Here is a 19,159-nt window from a genome sequence, read left to right on the forward strand (position 1 = left end):
TAAGGTAAATCCCCAGAAGAGCACTTGCGTACTCTTTACTAACAAGAGAGGCGTAACGCCAGTCCCAAGTATTGCAATCAAAGGAGATGCGCTCTCTGTGAGCAGCGAGCATAAGTTTCTAGGCATTGTTTTAGATTCGAAGCTTACATTTATTCCTCATATTAAGTATCTGAGGGCAAAATGCCTGAAGACAATGAACCTTTTAAAGATTCTGTCGCGTACGACTTGGGGCAGTGATCGAAAGTGTCTGCTGAACCTCTATAAAAGTCTTGTCCGCTCACGCCTCGATTACGGATCGATAGTGTATAATTCCGCAACGCCAGCTGCATTAAAAATACTAGACCCCGTTCACCATCTGGGTATCCGCCTTGCGACCGGTGCTTTCAGGACAAGTCCAATCCAGAGCCTCTACGTAGAATCGAATCAGTGGTCGCTTCATCTGCAGCGGTCATACAGCAGTTTTACATATTTTCTGAAAATACAAGCAAACATTGAACATCCTTCTTATTCAACAATAAACGATGTGACCGCTGCCACACTCTTCCGTAACCGACCTGCAGCGAGAAAGCCGTTCTCTTTGCGTGTGAGGAACCTCAGTGAGGAAATGGGTGTTCCGCTGCTTGAACAATGTCCTATGGCTCCAGCGAAACTATTGCCACCGTGGCACTGGCAACTCATAGAGTGTGACACATCGTTCATAGAGGTCACTAAACACGCGCCAGAGGCACACATTAAAATGCATTTCTTAGAACTCCAATCTAAATACTCGTGTACACAGTTTTACACAGATGCTTCCAAGTCACATGCCAGGGTATCTTATGCAGCCGTCGGCCCATCCTTTTCGGAATCCGGTGTACTCCACCCGGAAACGAGTATCTTTACCGCTGAGGCCTATGCACTATTGTCGGCTGTGAATCATATAAGGGCATCAAAACTTCAAAAAGCAGTTATATTTACAGACTCCCTAAGCGTGGTGAAAGCTCTGATGTCACTCTGCAAAAACAAAAATCCTGTACTTACTGAGCTCTATTCCAGTTTATGCAGAGCATATATATCTAACCAGCATGTGACTGTATGCTGGGTGCCTGGCCATAGAGGCATTGAGGGTAACGTGCTTGCAGACAAGTTGGCCACATCAACTACATCGCAAGCTATTAATCCTGCGGCTACTATTCCTCCCGCAGATTTGAAGAATTTTCTGCGAAGAAAACTGCGAGGCCACTGGCAGCGCTTGTGGGACGCTGAAAGAAATATTAAGCTTCACTTGATAAAACCACAGTTAGGTTTCTGGCCACCCGTAATGAAAACACGACGAACTGATGTCCTGTTCTGTCGTCTAAGAATAGGACATACATATGGCACCCACAATTTTCTGCTTACTGGTGATGAACCACCAACCTGTGGTAGATGTGGTGAGAGGCTGACCGTCCTCCATGTCCTCGTGGAGTGCCGGGAAGCCGAAGCCGAGAGAAGGAAACATTTTCCGGTAGCATACCGCTACAATATCCCTCTACATCCCATGCTATTTATTGGTGAAGAACCGCTTTTTAATGCCAAAGCAGTCCTCGATTTTTTGAATGATGTTGTGCTACATGTTATTAGCCCAATAAGTTCGTAGCACATCCTCTCTCCAGAGGATGTTGCTGTGATAATTTTTATAGCACATGCCTCCAGGCCCTTGTGGTTCAAGGGCTCTGTTTAGGTAGTAGTGCTTCTTGCCAATTACTGTATCTTAAATATTTTAAATATATTATTCTTCTTTCTCAATGCATTCCTCATTTCATAGTACACATCATTAGTCATTGCCATGATTTTAGTACATATATATTTTACGCACTTTACAGCGATTATTTTAGGCCCTTTTACAGCCACGCTTCATCTACTTCTCAGAATTCATCGCTCCACTGCACACTCACAAACACTGGCATGGCGCTCTTTGGCCATAACTGGCCCTTGCGCCACAAAACACCACACATCATCATCATCAGCAGATCGAACCCGAATTTAGAGGGAGGCAGGACATGTTGTAGAAGTTATATAGATATGACGCTCAACGAGCGTGCCAACGACCGCTCACTCCTACCGTTAAGAGCATCAAATGCATTTTATAAACTCGAAAAGTGAATTCGCCGTCACATTTGGCTCGCAGATCAGGGAATTTATTCCTTTGCGTCAGGTTTCCGAAAACGCAAGGAGCTCTTGTCTCGGTCATAGGACTTGCACTTATATTTTAGCAAAGGTGAAAAATACCATAAATACGTAGATCTACTAGCTGCAAATCGCCGCGAAATGCTTGGGCATGTGTGGCGCTGTTTTGTGCCTTCTTAAATAGTTTACTACTGCGGATAGGTAGCTCGCAGCAAACGAAACCAATGTGTAGGATAACTTTACATAAACAAAACAAAGCACAATGGCGATGAGAAAGAAAATCATCTTGGTTGTATATCTGAAATTATAGCTCAGCTGCGCTTGGCTGTTTTGCATCCTCACTGTTTCTGGCGTTACCATAGGTGTCTCTTCTACTCCTGGAAGCAGGGCTAAGTATAGAGCGATGAACAGTGTGTGGTAGCTGATTTAATAACCGTTTATTTGGGTTTCACATAGCCTACACTCGTTGGCCATTAGCTAAGGTGAAATTAGTCATACCAATTCAACAGTTTATGGTGTAATTGCCAGTGCATACTGCTTGTAATGTAATGGCTTTATTATGCATTTTGTTGAAGAAAATGACAACTCAGAAAGCACCGGTGCGACATGGTCTGCAACATTAGCTACACCCGTATTAACTACCTAATCATGCTATGTATTCCCCAGGCTGTGAGATGGCAAAAAAAAAAAAAAACAGGAACCACGAGAAACAATTGCGTGACTTGTTTGCTCAGCGTAAAACATCGCTAGTTTTCGCTGACTGATTTTAACGACCCGACTCTGAACAGGGCGCAATGGGGGATGCCGTAGTCAAGGGTACAGAATAATAATGATCTATACTGGATTTCTTAATGTTCATTAGAACGTAAAGATACACGTGCCTGTAGTTTGTCGTTAAAGAAAGCGACCATAATAGCTAGGTTTCAACCTACGTCATCATGCAAAGCAGCGGACCATTATAACCACTGAGCCAACGCGATGACTCAACGAGCCAACAGAGGCCGCTTTTTCGAGATTCTGCACCCGCTTTCTCGAAGCGGGACAGAGCTTTTAAACGCGCTATCAATTGCAGCAAAACTGCTGATTCACAGTCGCCGAGCCGGCCGCTCGTCTTATACGCGCGACTGATATCAGATCAGCCATTCCCGATTCGCGCTAGGGCATGCTCGACGGTGAAAGCTGTTGGCGTGGTCCCGTTCTTTTTCTTTTATTGTTATTACGGGTACTATGTTTGTGTCCAGTACACTTCGTGCGTCATCGCGCGAATTTGGAATCATAAAGGTCCGTACGCCACGTGTTGTAAAAGCTGTAAACTAACGGCGTTGTCCGGAATTACTCGGGTTGGCTTTTCATTACTCTACAGCAGTGCCGCGTAACATCTGACGACGTCATGCAGTAAGCCCTTTACGCGTTTCCAAGAGCCGTCCTACAGAATTCCCGTCAATGGAGCCGGTGCCCGAACAGTGACGAGCTTCACTGTCAACGGACGCTGTTTAAACACCACTGCATTCCTCTGTCTTTTCTATCGCCTCAAGAGCTCCGACAATCTGAGCAGCTACGCTATTTAAGCTGCACTGGGCTTTCGATCAAAACTCCGTCTATACGGCTCAGGACTCCAGGTGGCGCTGATGTTACTCTGCACTGACAACGAGACATAGAATGAACATTCATTTAGTGTTCATTAGTTGGTCGTCGTCGAAATGTTGTCCAGCGGACATACAAAGTGCGGCAAGGAAGCGCGAGCGTGTGACCAGATAATTTATTTTTGTAGCTCGACCGACGTGGCAACATCTACTTCCCCACCACACACTCATTTAGATCTTTTTCCCATCAAATCCTTGTTCCAAAAGTTGCCAGTACTGATAGACCAGCGACTCAGACATATCCGTTCGGAGTACTGAGGGAGATAGCAAGGAGCCATTTTTTAAGTACCTTTACGCACGCTTGTAATGTCTACCGCGTTTGCCACTGCTTTGTCACTGGACGATCAGCTGAGTGCAGGTTACTTTCGCAGAGCATTCCCGCCGTGACAAGAAGTTCCCATAGATGCAATGCTTCGTGCAATCCGCGCCTGGTATTTGTTCCGAGTGTTCCATGCAAGATGATAGCATTCAGAAACGCTGGACTAGACTTCTGGTTCTTTGGTCCCCACGGAGTTTCATGTTATTTTCAAAGACGATACGTGACGATCTCCAATAATCTTATACTTCAGCTCGCGTTACCACACGTCTCATGTACAGTACCTCATGCCACCATCCGTGTACATTTTGGTAAATTATTTCTGCAGCAGAAAAGTTACACGAGATTTTAGACCTTATGCATTGGATACCAATATTTAAATAAAATTCTATCGTTCTATGTGCGAAACCAGGATATGATATGGGGCATGCCGTAGTGGCAGACTCCGGATTAACCACTTGCGGTTCTTTAATGAGCATATTTTCATTTCGTCCCATCCAAGTGACTCTGCCGCCGCAACCTCGAACTGAGCTACTAAACTAAGCCATTGACACTAAAACATAGAGAAAGAAATTCAACAAGAGGGGACACTCCCATAGAGTGCAGCGGCCGAATTGACGGCAGCGCGCCAAGCGGTTAGCATAGACCACTTCCGGTTTCGTTTTGGGGTCGCGTATTTTGAACGCTATTTCTAGCACGCCGGCTGCTTTTTTTTTTTTTTTTTCTTTGTTTTCCCCGACCGCGGTCTTCGTGCGGAATTGGTTTATTATTTGTTAAAAATGATTGCGAACGATCTCGTCAAGTGCCATCGAATCTGTGGCACGTGCAATTTCACAAAGTAGACGCAAGACCTTTTGTGAAATGTGGAAATATTTATTTTGCTCTATATAAAAGCTCGTCCCGCGCTTTGTGCGTTCATCCAACATTGCGACCCCAGGTGAGCAGTAGTTCCCGTATGAACCTCCACCGGACGGCACCAGCTGAAAGAAAGTAAATTATAAGCATGTTACATTTACAAGCACATAACAGCATGTTACAAGCATGTGTAATTTTGGTATTTAGACATAGGAATACTGCGTGTAGAGTCGAAACGTGCGAAAGCGGTTAATAGGTGGCATTACAAACAAAACCAATTCGCTTTTACATACCTAGCGTGGAAAATACCCAAACAATACCATAAAATATGAAAACATCTGATTTCCAAGCGTTCCCGCAATTCCGGGCATTATTTCCCGCACTTTGGCAGCACAAATAAAGGGACGACTTCGCGTTTCCAAAACTTGGCCACGGGCGACGCGACGGTACTCTACATGCACAGACAGACGCAACAGAGTCCTCTGCGCAGCCGCAGTCGCCGGCGGCGGCGGCGGCGCGCGCCCGGCCTGAAAGCTTCAACCTGGACTTTCTAGGTGCGCCACCGTCGACTTGGCTCTCCCAAGCAAAAAGTAAAGAAAACAGCAAGCGCTTAAGGAGAGGAGGCGGCGGAGGAAAGAGTAGATGGCGGTACTTTTCTTATATAGGGACTTTAAAACCGGCCGCAGGGGCCTATGGAAGTGTCCTCTCTTATCCTTGTATGTTACTCTATGGAATACCTTCTATCTGCACTCAAGACAAATGCGTGGTTGCAAAGCCTGTTTTCAGTCCTTTAGAAGACGGAATTTTTGAATGACAAGTTTCTGATATGTTCCTCGGCGTTATCTTTTGCGGGCTCATCCGGCGCCAGCAACACTCTCCCATATGTTATCAGTCTTGGCAATCGCCCATCGCGTTTTCAACAAGCGTGAGTACCGAAAGAAGGTATATGTTCTGACGGGGCAGCAAAAAACGTCACAAACTTGTCCCTCTAACATTCATTACACGCCAACCTAACATTATCACCCCGGCCGAGCTGCTTATGGTTAAATGCGTCACAGCGTGCTGTGCGGCTAGCGTGCCTCAAAAGTACCTCAGAAAGTAACGAAATTACTTTTACGTAATGTCTGGCGTCAGAGAAAGCGGCACAAACTTCTCCCAGCAAGATGCACTAGACTACGCACCACGGCCGAGTTGGTTCTCGCTAACTGCGACACGTCGCCCTGTGCGGCCAGTGTGCCTCAAAAACCGAAATAAGTTACGATAATCCCCTAGGAAGCGTCGGAAATATGTCCCAGCACGGTTTATTAACTCAAAAAAACTGCGCCAGGACGGCCGAGCAGTTTTTCGCTAACTGCGTCATTAGTCTCGGTCCCGTGCCGTAAGCCTAATTGCTTCGTAGACTGCGAAACAAAATTTCTCACCTTGCCATAGTCCAATAGTGCAGTGGTGTCTTGTCCCAGTGCAGAAGGAACGCAAGAATACACCGAGAGCCCAATAAACCAGGTTACATAAAAAAAAGAAAGGAGACAGACAGGTCACCGCGGGCGGGCGCTCAAACGCGCGCGCAGCCATCCTCGCTCGCCTCAGAGGAGTGTCTGGCGGATGACTCATGCATCTGGCGCGTCATTGGCCTGTCGCTAGGTAAGGCAAGAAAAATGAGTCACAAAGTTTAAGTTCTTTTATACGCAAAACATTTTAGTTTACGCGGCAAAGAGTTTAAAAAAATAAATCAATGTCGGTTAACTTAATTTCATTTTCTTTTTTTTTTCGATGCTCCCGGCAGGTAACGTTCGGCATAAATACTATCGCGTGACGTATGGCGACTTGTTTCCTGTTGCCAGTGTTTGCCGAGTGTCCCCTTTTCTTGAATTTGTTTCTCTATGACTAAACTGCCGCGGTAGGTGCATTTGGAGAACCTTCAAAGGGCTTCAGTCATGGATGTAACGAATAATCCTTCGCAACAAATTTACCGATACGGAAACCGGATAAGCCCGTAGCCTAACGAAAGAAGCTGCTTGTCACCCAGCGCTTTAAGCAAAAGAAGAGAGCAGTTGAGCGATGTCTATTGACTTTTTATTGCAATGTGGACACTCCAGGCGCCTTCGTCACCGCCGTGATGTTCCGCATAACGTCCAAGTGTGATAATATCGCGGCCGCACGCCGTATGCTGTAGGTGCGAGCCAAAGCTTGCGAAGGCTGAGCGCCGACAAGGATGGTTACCTGATGTGGTGGGCTCTTCTCGTGCTCGCAAGACAGCAAGGACGAGGAGGGTGCACGCCTTCTTCCGACGTACGCAAGGGGGCGATGGGGACATAAGCGCGCTGAAACCACTTTATATAAAAAGTAGCGACACTCTCCTCCTCCGCCTTCCCTTCTCTTTTCTCCTCTCTTTCGCGCTCCTTTCTTGACCGTGACGCCGCCTACACCGCTTGAGACATGTGCCCTTGTTTACCTTTCACCGTTGACTGCTAACAAATGGTAAACGCTATCGCTCGGCGCAGGACGCACCTGCATGTATCGGAAGTTTACCCGAACGTTATCGATGCGCCTATCCGTTGTCTCTTGTCACCGACGCTTATGTAATCTGATTGTTTGAGTGTCGCGAATTGTGTAGTACTTTCTGGAAGACACGCGGGCACCAGGGATTACTGTCGAAACTTCGATGACTCATCCAAAAGCCGACGCGTTTCGCCGGTGATCAAATTTCGACGGTCGCCGACTGTTGTCGCCGCTATCGTTGTACTCGTCGCCAGTCGGTAGACGCTTCTCGGGCGAAAATGGCGGTGGAGCGCGATCGAACAAACGCAGCCAGCGCCCGGCAGCGCGACGGCCCACGTGATGCCACTAGGCCAATACCGACGAGCTTCCGCCTCGCACAAGGCGTGCGACGAGGACGCGGCATTCTTCAAAGCGTGTCGCTACTTTTTATATAGAGTAGTTTTAATGCGCACGCTAGGTAGGGGGCAGCTTAGTGACGCATTTCCTCTTATACTCCAGCGGCGGTGGCGGAGCCAACACCTCCTGGATAGCAGGCCTGTGCACTCTGCCTTATGACGTCATGCTACTCGGACCGAAGTTTGCAGTGTCAAACCCGGCGTGAAGAAATCAGTGACGTCACAATCACCGCGGCTTACTCAGGAGCATTCCCATTAGATTCTATGGCAGTCGGGCAAGGTAGCATGATGTCATGGATCGAAGTGCAGAGGCCTTGTGCTTTCTAGAAGGCATTGGCTGAGTCCGGCCGCGCGCGCCCTATCTTGGAGGCAGTCTGCACACGGTTCGAAGGCTAGCCGGCCTGAATAGCTGACGACTTCGTGCGCGCTGTGTTCTCGCACGCCTAGTTCGTTTTGAGGCGCAAGGCAGCACGAAAGGCAATTCGCTCGCTGGTTGCTGCCTCAGAGATTGTCTGCAGTGACAATGACCGCTTTTTAATCAAGCACTTATATCTCTTTTATTTGTCTGTGCGTGCGTGACAACGTGCTTGTTAGCTCAGTAAGCTAATCCTTACAGCAGTTTAGGCGGCTCACAAACATTTCGGGGCTTTTGCCTGCCAAAACCAGTTCTGATTATGAGGCATGACATAGTGGAGGACTCTGGAATAATTTCACCGAATAAAGTTGTTTCACTCACTCAATTACCACCCGGTGTTCTGTAACGTGCACTACAACGGAACCACAAGGGCGTTTTTACATTTCGCCTCCATCGAAATACGGCCGCCGCCGTATTTCATCCCGCAACCTCGTGCTCAGCAGCGCAACGCCTTCGTTAACTGAGCCACCGCGGCGGGTACGTTTTGTAAGCCGACTAACCTTACCTCGTATGACTGTCTAACTATTGGCTATCGAGATAATGCTTCGCTTTTCGGGTGACATTGAATTTTCTTTTTTTTGTCAGAATACTACTTACCATGTATGACTTCAAAAATATCGAACAACCATAATTTCAGCACTACGCATCGGGCACTTATAAACAAGATTTTTACAAATCGTTTTTATGACGCAGTTCAAGGAAACTGGAGATACATGATGTATATAAGGAAACGAAAGATGAAAAATTCTCATATCGTTCCAAGACACAAATATTCAAACGTATTCAACATAAAAACTAAGAATTCAGCGCTTTCATCTTCGTTCCCATAAGGCCAGTTTCATCCATTTCATGAACGGCCTTCACAAATAGTACTAGTGCCATCATGGCAAGCCTGAGAACACTTGTGGATGTCGAATTACGTCGTTGGAGGCAAAAGCTTGCACTTCACCCAGAGCTGGTCGCATTTGGCGTAGCCGCCACGTTCAAGGTCCTCCAAGCACAATGAAGCATTTACATAATAGCAGGGTGTATTGCATGATTCAGTAGGCCTTGCAAAATGTTCGAGACTACGACGAGTCCTATTCAGAAATTCGCGCTTTTCATTTACAGATGACTGCAAGAAGCTTAGCTTTACGTCGTGGTGGTACGGCCACTTAAGGAAATTGTCGATTACTCCCTTGTGAAGACGTATGAGTGCGTGCACTGCCACAGAGCTCTCACTTTTCTTGAGATACACTCCTGGAGACATGTAGTAGCCACACAGATATACGGGATCGCTGTAATAAGCGGCCCATCCTGTTGACAGTGCCTTTTGTTCCAATGACTTGAGTCCCTTAACATTAAACTCGTGGCTTGTAATGTTTAGTGTGTTGTATGCGAGGAGGAGATCTTTTCTCACATCTGGTGCACTTTGGCCGCTTCCCTTTTCTCTGGCGTTCGATGCAGCAGGGCGCTCAGTGCTTGCGGCACACTTCTGGCAGATCGTCTCTGTCGCATGCTCTAGCGCTTTGCCAAGAATACCCTCGAAGGCGCCACAGTCTGAGATACTTTTTCGAGTGTGTTTTCATTGGTGGTGAAAAGTTGCCTTAGTTCTGCATTGTTCTGTTCCAACTTGTCGAGACATTGCCTTGTTCCGTCTACAACCACTACTTTGACTTCTTCCCCTATGTGTTTGGAAACTTCGTTGAGCCTGTCCCCTTGCGCGGCTAGGTCGTCTTTAACTTCTCCGACGGAGGCGACGCTTACTTCATTGGCTGCACGCGATTGCTTTTCTGATGACAGTATCACCGTCTCTCTTAACTCATTTAGAATGTGCGAAACCTTGTTTAATCTATCGCAGTGGGCACTGTTATCGCGTGCAACTCGCTCAAGCCCAGATTTTATTTCTCCTACCCGTTCATCCAGTACTGTCTCCAGAGCAGCAAACAGTTCTTCCTCAATACAGTGATTAGATGGCTTCAGGTGTTCGGTCTTCTGCGAAGCAAAATTGCTGCAGTTACTTTTACGGTGCGTGCGCACATTACAGCGCAGTACGAACGCTGAGCACTTCGCACAACGCCTAGAGTGGTGGACACAGTCTTCGTAAAAGTGCTGGTGCATGTCTGAAGCAGCCATCACTGCTTCGCAGCCATTGTCTTCATTCCAGCACTTTACCTGCAACACTAAAAATTATTTTGTAGCAACGTCGAACAACTCAGAAATTTATCGCGAATGATCAATAAAATGTTTTGGTTGTCATTATTGTTTCATTAGCAATGAGAAAGGTGCAAACTCGGTATACTGTAGTGATGGGTGACTTCAATGCAAAAGTGGGTAAAAAGCAGGTTGGTGAGCAAGCAATTGGCAACTATGGCATCGATTCTAGGAATGCAAGAGGAGAGATGCTAGTAGAATTCGCGGAAAGATATAGGCTCCGAATAATGAATACCTTCTTCAGGAAGCGCCGCAACAGGAAGTGGACCTGGAAAAGCCTTAATGGAGAAACAAGGAATGAAATAGATTTCATACTATCTGCCGATCCAAGCATAGTGCAGCATGTAGAAGTGTTAGGTAAGGTTAAGTGCAGTGGCCATAGGTTAGTGAGGTCTAGGATTTCTCTCAATTTGAAGAGAAAAAGAGTGAAATTAGTCAAGAGGAAACAGGCCAACCTAAAGGAAGTTAGGGTAAAAGCAGACCAATTCAGGCTGGTGCTCGCAAACAAATACGCAGCTTTAGAACAGGAAGATGAAAATAACATAGAGCTAATGAATGAAACCACAACTAGGTTGATATCAGAAGCAGCAATTGAAGTGGGAGGTAAGGCACCAAGGCAACCAGTAGGTAAGCTCTCCCAAGAAACAAAGACCTAATAAAGAAACGACAAAACATGAATATGTCCAACTCAACAGATCAGATAGAATTCGCTGAACTGTCAAAACTGATCAGCGAGAAGAAAGTAAGGGATATTCGAAATTATAACGTGGGAAAGATTGAGGAAGCCGTAAAATATGGACGCAGCATTAAATCAGTAAGAACAAAGCTTGGCATAGGACAAGGCAAGATGTATGCGCTTAAAGATAAGCATGGTAATATCATCAGCAATTTCGATGACATAGTAAAAGCAGCGGAAGAATTCTATACTGACCTGTACAGTGCCCAAAACAGCCAAGCTACTTTCATACAAAATAGTGATGAACCGGATACAGAGGCTCCTTCTATAACTTGCGATGAAGTTAGAAGGGCCTTGAAAGACATGACCAGGGGTAAAGGTGCTGCAGAAGATAGAATAACAGTCGATTTAATTAAATATGGAGGAGATATCATGCTTGAAAAGCTTGCGGCCCTTTATACGCAATGCCTCACAACTTCGAGTGTACCAGAGAGCTGGAAGAACGCCAACATTATACTATTCCATAATAAGGGTGACGCTAAAGAAGTGAAGAATTATAGACCCATTAGCTTGCTTTCAGTATTGTATAAAAATTCGCCAAGATAATTTGCAATACAATCAGGGCAACACTAGACTTCAGCCAACCAAGAGAACAAGCTGGCTTCAGGAAGGGATATTCTACGATGGATCATACACATATCATCAATCAGGTAATCGAGAAATCTGCGGAGTACAATCAACCTCTCTATATGGCTTTCATAGATTATGAAAAGGCATTTGATTCACTAGAGACACCAGCAGTCATAAAGGCATTGCGTAATCAAGGAGTACAGGAGGTATACGTGAATATCTTAGCAAACAGCTACAAGGATTCTACAGCTACCTTGGTTCTCCACAAGAAAAGTAGAAAGTTACCGATCAAGAAATGGGTCAGGCGAGGAGACGCAATCTCTCCAATGCTATTCAATGCAAGTTTAGAAGAAGTATCCAAGCTCTTAGACTGGGAAGGCTTAGGAGTGAGGATCAACGGCGAATATCTCAGCAAGCTTCAGTTTGCAGATGACACTGTCCTATTCAGCAACAATGGAGACGAATTACAACAAATGATTGAGGACCTTAATTGAGAAAGTGTAAGAATTGGGTTGAAGATGAATATGCAGAGACAAAGATAAGGACAAGGGAACAAGAATTTACGATCGCCAGTCAGCCTCTACAGTCTGTAAAGGAGTACGTTTATCTAGGTCAATTACTCACAGGGGACCCTGATCACGGGAAAGAAATTTACAGATGAATAAAATTGGATTGGAGTGCATATGGCAGGCATTGCGAAATCCTGACTGGAAGCTTACCACTGTCGTTGAAAAGAAAAGTGTACAATCATTGCATTCTACCGGTGCTAACATATGGGGCAGAAAGTTTGAGCTTAACAAAGAAGCTCGAGAACAAGTTAAGGACCGCACAAAAAGCGATGAAACGAAAAATCTTAGGACTTACGTTAAGAGACAGGAAGAGAGCGGTGTGAATCAAAGAACAAACTGGAATAGGCGATATTCTAGTTGACATTAAGCAGAAGAAATGAAGCTGGGCAGGCGATGTAATGCGTAGGATGGATAACCGGCGGACCATTAGGGTTACAGAATGGATACCAACAGAAGGGAAGCGCAGTCCAAGTCGGCAGAAAGCCAGATGGGATGATGAAGTTAGGAAATTTGCAGGCCCAAGTTGGAATACGCTAGCGCAAGACAGGGGTAATTGGAGATCGCAGGCAGAGCCTTCGTCCTGAAGTGGACATAAAATATAGGCTGATGGTGATGATGATGATCGTTACTCGGATCTTCAATCATCAGCCTATATTTTATGTCCACTGCAGGACGAAGGCCTCTTGAATTCCTTGTTCCTTCTTGAATAAGGAAGTAAGAGGGGTTCCGAAATAGGTCGGGGCAAGTCCGGTTTGCCTTTTCAAATATACATAATATGAAGAAACGATGGCTACACCGATTTGAATGAAATTTGTTGCATATGAGAGAAAGTTAGTCGTGAATCTTCAGCCAGCATAATTTTGATTTATAACATCTACTTTCTTGGAAAATTTTGAAAAATTCGGTAATCTTCAAAAAATGAAAGCAGTAAGTATACAAAATTCGTAATTTTGCTCCAAATACAAATACAGCAGTTTTGTTGGAGGACGAGGAGGAAGAACATTTATTAAGAGAAAAAAAAACAAGCAGGCGTCTTCCTGCTGGTGTCGGGAGGTGCCCTCAGTCCAGGGCTCCTGCGGCTTTTGCTGTCTCCCGGGCCCGCCGCACCAGTTGTTCCTGGTCACGAGGGTCCGACCCAGTCAGCACCGCCTCCCACTGCTCGGGTGTGGGGTTGGGTATATGCGGGGCTACCTGTATTTTGGGGCATGCCCATGTGGTGTGATATAGGGAAGCGTAGTCGTTACAAAGGGGGCATTTATACGAGTACAGTGCAGGGTGTAATGCGTGTAATCTGCTTACTAATGGGGGTATGTGTTGGTTTGGAACTGTCGCCATGCTACTGCGTCTTCGCGTGAGAGGGTCTTGTGTCAGGGTGGGTATTGTCGTCTGTTCAATCAGTTGTGCTCTAATATGGCGTTGTATTGTAAAGGTACAGGCTCCAAAGATGCGGCCGTATCCCTGTCTTGTGGTGCCCGGGTGGCACGAGCTCGTGCTACAGCGTGCGCTCGCTGATTTCCACGGAGGCACTCGTGTCCCGGAGTCCATACTATTTCAACGTCGGGAAATTGAGAGGCTTGTTTGACGAGTCGCGCGGCGATGGAAGATATTCTGCCTCTGGCATAGCTACGGCAAGCTGCTTGGGAGTCGGTAATAATTGTAACGTGTGCTTTGATGTGACTAGAGGTGATGGCTAAGGCTATGGCTGTCTCCTCCGCTTCGAGGGCGTTGGCAGTGCGGACCGTCATCGGGACCACCTCTTGAAGGTTATGGTCGACAACGCTGACTGCCATGGCTGCTTTTCGGGGGTACTGCGCGGCATCTGTGTATAGTATGGTGGGGAGGTTACCGTATCTTGTTTCAAGAGTCTTTGCGCGAGCTTTGCGACGACCGGCATGATGCTCCGGGTGCATGCTCCTGGGGATGGCGGCTACCTTGACATGCCCCCGGATGTTGGGGGCCAGATAGATTCATTTTTCGTGGCCTCGGCCTTGTGTTGGGTAGCCTAGGCGCGCTAGGAGCTTCTTGTCTGTTGGTTTGAGGGCTAGGCGTTCTCGTTGGCTTGTGAGGTGGGCGTCTATGATTTCTCTTACTGTGTTATGGGCTCCTAGGGCTTCGAGCTTGAGCGTGGCTGTTCCCGGTGGTAGGCCGAGCGTTTGCTTGTATGCTTTCCGCAGAAGTATGTCTAGTTGATCTTTCTCTTTGAGAGTGAGGCGAAGGTACGAAGGTATTTTTTGTAATCCAACCGAGAAGCAATGGCGTTTAGCGCTGATTCCGATCGCGCTCCACTGTGAATTTTCCGGCGCAGGGTACTTTCGCGCGTCGCACCTATATAAAAAAAAGTCGGTTGCAACGAAGACAGGAGAGGCGCCCTGCCCTGATCACTGAAGCGCAGCAGCCGATTGCCATCGCGGGTAACGAAATTGTCCTGCTCACGCGACTCGGCCCAGCTCGAAGCGTGGGCTGCAACGTCCTCCGTCGGCGGGGTCACCGGCCGTCCGGCTCATTACGTCAGTCTAGAGTGCGCGCCCATTGGTGGATGCTCGTGTGCATCCGCCTATTAGGGGCAAATGCTGCTGCCTCCTAAAGTTGTACACCACTATAGATGGCGAGAGAAGGTGATCGCGGAGGTTTACGGCGGATTTCATACTCGTAGTTGGAGAAATTAGATAAAATGGCCCGGTCCCATGTAAGGCTCGTCAAAATTGTGGCAAAAAAAGTGCGAGCCTCACACGAGTCTGTACGTTGGTTATATCGCCTATATGAAGGGTAGCAACATTTGCTTACTAATTAAAATAACAAACATCGCACAAACCACGGACCATGTAAACCTGTAATTATCTCGCTGCATGACCACGAGCAGTCGCTATCACAACGCTGGCATTATGAAGAACGTCGGCAGCGGAGGCCGACGTTCTTCATAATGGCCGACGTTCGACAGCCATGCGATTCACCATGACTCCAAAAATAAGATTCATTATCATCATCTGCATATTTGTATGTCCACTACAGGAATGCCTCTGTCAGCGATCTCCAATTACCCCTGTCTCTTAACTTAGGCTATGTGATCTGCAACACTTGGGGCGCAGAAAAACAGCCTAATGAAGGAAGACAGCGCGCATAAAATTAGCAGCCATTCCTGCTCGCCCTTGATCATTACACCCCCCAATGATTACCAACAATTGGATACGGAACGCGGGACGCGTAAGCGTCAACCGCGCACAGTCATTCGCAGCTGCGACAGGGCTGGATGAGAAGACGCGTGCTCTCCTCCCCATGCGCGCATTTAATCACGTGACTTCCAACTAACCAGAATATTGAGCGTGTGGGAACATAATGTCCATTAAGCCACCATCCTTTTCGGGTCAGCGTTAAGAACTTTTTCTCGGACACACAGTGTATTGGTAGCTCACTCATATGTAGAGACCGGATTTTAGGCAAATGCCTTTTTTTGTTCCTTGCGCTCCTATTGCCCCATTTTGATATATGAGCATGAATGAGAGGCTAGAAGGGCTTTTATAGTGTTTTTATAGCGCCTAGAAATGCCTATTTTGTCGTTTGTGCCTAAATGCCTATAAATGCCTATAAATGCCTATTTTCAATATCGGCGCCTATATGAACACTATTTAGCCTCAAGTTTCGCTTTCGAGTGCAGATAGAGACCGTTATTCATGTTACCGGGCAACATTGACTGTTCGGAACTCTATGGAGTTCAACCTAGTCCTTTAGTTCAACCAACTCCCGGAAAACAAATGCTAGCAGCATTGAAATGAGACGCGCCGGCCACCATACGCCGACGCTCTGACATTGCGCGAGAGGTTGGCGAATGCGAAACCACGCAGAGCCGTCAGGGGAAAGGAGAATGAAGAGAAAAAGAACAAAGAAAATTTTGATGTGCACGCGGCTTTTCTTTTGTTAGTAATTTACTTTTTAAGGTGTTCACCACCGTCGGGCGTTCCTTCTCAGCGTATGAGATCATTCTCAGGGACAAGAGGCACAATTTTGAATCCAGAAATCTGGAGATGGTGGTAGTTTGCTATTGTTTCCACAATCTTCACAGTGATTCTTAGAGCACGTTTCGCGTGCTCTCCAAACAGCTTTCTTCAAACATGCGCACTTCAAATGGGTGGAAGTGTATTTGGCAGTGTTGGCACGTCTTGCCTGTATAATTCGGATAATGTCATTGTATATGAGAAAATTACCAAGAGTTGTGCCTAACAGTCCTCATGTAAGAACGCGCTAATTTCTTAATAAATCGTAGTCTCTCTTGCATTTGTTATTTGTCTGTTTTTGCTTTGTCTTAATTTATTTGCGTCCGGCAGAGAGAAAGTATCGTTTTTTGTCAGTATTCCCAGCTTTCAAGTATTCTTTTTCATGCCTGTTTCACTATATGTGACGCTCGAGTACAGTGGCCATTGAACATGAATATGAGCAGTGTGCTTATTGAATTAAGCCAATTGATCGTCATTAGTTCAGCAGTGTTATGTGAGAATTGCACGGCTATGTTTAACTGTTGGCACCTTTGTGCCATCGTAGATAATAACATTTCTTGTTTTCATATCGTAGATTTAGGCCGCGCACGTCTTCGTTTGAAATTATTTGCATTTATGTAAAAATGTAATGGGCCTATATTTATGACATTGGAGGCCTAAAACGTTGTTTTGCCTGCCTATTTTTGGCGCCTAAAATGCGCTTTTTTAATGCCTAAATATCCGGCCTCTACTCATATGCATTTTGGATTTTATGCGGAATATCATGGTGACGACAACAGCAAAAATTTGCCTGGAGTGTCGATACAATTGCAGTGGCAATAAAAGGAGAAATAGAAACCAGGCGTCGAGCACGCTTCTACCGCGACTGCGGACATTGCAATGTGTACCGGCAACAAATACAGCATGAGCACCAACGACAAAACCAACAGTGGGCAACTCGCTTATCGCTACTTCGCCAGAACCCGCCTGACGCTGAAAGGGAAGCGTATTGTCCACCAAATATTGGCCTCCTCAGGCATTGGTCCACCGTATAAGCACCAGCGGAAACATAACACTAGGCGCGCAAAGACGCAGCGCGCGTGAAGGGACCAGCCATCACGGGTGGCCCAAGCTTGAACTCGGCGCAGATTAGCTCCAAAATAAAGCGCGTGACCCGCGTATGTATGGCAGAGGCAGGAAAAGCAGGAGTTAAGGACACGTGCTCTCGACGCTGCTATCAAGAAGGTTCCTCAGCTCACGTGTTTCCATCAGCGAGTGACATGTACCACCAGGAGTTCTATTAAGTACTTGACACAATGCTGTCTTCGTTAAATAACAGGTATCCACCTGATATGTGGTAGCATAAGTCCCACATTGAGCAGCTTGCCATAGGGAAGGAAGACGAAGCATATATAACATAGTTCTACGGTGACGACCTTGAACCAGGACGCCTGATTTTGCACGGAAATATGCTGATTGGCATTTTAAGCCAGCAACCCCGCAGGTGTGTTGCGACACCACGGACCCGAGCACATGGGGATTGGACCCTCCCGCGCTTAACCGTGCGCGGCTTAGCCGTGTCCGGGGAAAAGGGGATCCTGGAGGTTGAGCCGAAGCCGGGAGTTTGGACCTTTATGGCCCCCTGGCGGAGGCAACACACCTCTTTGGCCTCCGCTTCACGTAGACGGCACCCCTGGACTGACCCACCCAGAGGAAATCGGTAGTCGCCTTTTCCTGTCCTTCTCTTCAATTTTCGTCTTTCTCCCTCACTTTTAATCTTTCCTGTCTTCTTTTCTCTTCCATTTACTTCTAACTTTCCTGGCGGCGAGGGTTAACCTTGTGTGTCATAACCACCCTTGGTTATACGTATTTGGTTATAGTGGGAACGTACAGCTGGCGTTTGTGGGACTTGTGTTTACAGGTCCTACATCGTCCCCTTGTTGGGCTTCATGGTGGGTGGCTGGCGTTCCTGCCGAATGAATATTATTTTTATGGCTTGGTCCTTCCCCGCTTTACCCGATCGCCCCCAGAAAAGGGGGCGCACCGATGAAGTGTTCCAGTTTTTTGGACGACAAAAAGAAAATTTTCCGAGATACCATGTAATACATTCCCAGAAACCAGAAAAGACAGCAAGAATTATGTCACCTTTCGTAGTTGCAAAATCCCTGACGGAAACCTTTGGTGCAGGCTATAAAGTATCTAAGATGGCAAGCGGTGATCTCCTTCTGGAGCTCCGCGAGAAGAAGCAATATGAAAATCTGCCTAAGCTAGTGACATTCGGGAACATCCCGGTGACAGTTACCCCACATCGTACTATGAACACAATTCGAGCTGTCGTGTCCGATGATGACCTGATGGAACTGACTGAAGCCGAACTTCTAGAGGGTTGGAATGATCAGAATGTGATCAATGTCAAAAGAATTAAAATGAGGCGCGACGGAAAAGAGATCAATACCAAACACCTAGTACTGACATTTGGTTCAAGCAACCTGCCCGATACTATCGAGACAGGGTATATGAAGATCAGGGTTGGGCCTTATATCCCAAATCCTCTGCAATGCTTTAAGTGCCAACGATTTGGCCACAGTTCTCAGAACTGCCGTGGCCGCCTCACCTGTGCCAAATGTGCCCACGAACATCCATCCGAATCCTGTGAAAACGCTCTACACTGTGTAACTGCGATGGGGAGCATGCCGCATACTCGCGGTCCTGCCCGTCTTGGAAAAGAGAGAAAGAAATCGTGACGATTAAAGTAAAAGAGAATCTATCATTCAAGGAAGCACGAAGGCGGGTGTCGTATCTGCCAAAGAACAGCTTTGCTGAAGTGGCGCGTCAGGGGGCAGCGTCACAAC

This window comes from Dermacentor silvarum, chromosome 2 (assembly GCF_013339745.2).
Source record: "Dermacentor silvarum isolate Dsil-2018 chromosome 2, BIME_Dsil_1.4, whole genome shotgun sequence".
NCBI classification, from domain to species: domain Eukaryota; kingdom Metazoa; phylum Arthropoda; class Arachnida; order Ixodida; family Ixodidae; genus Dermacentor; species Dermacentor silvarum.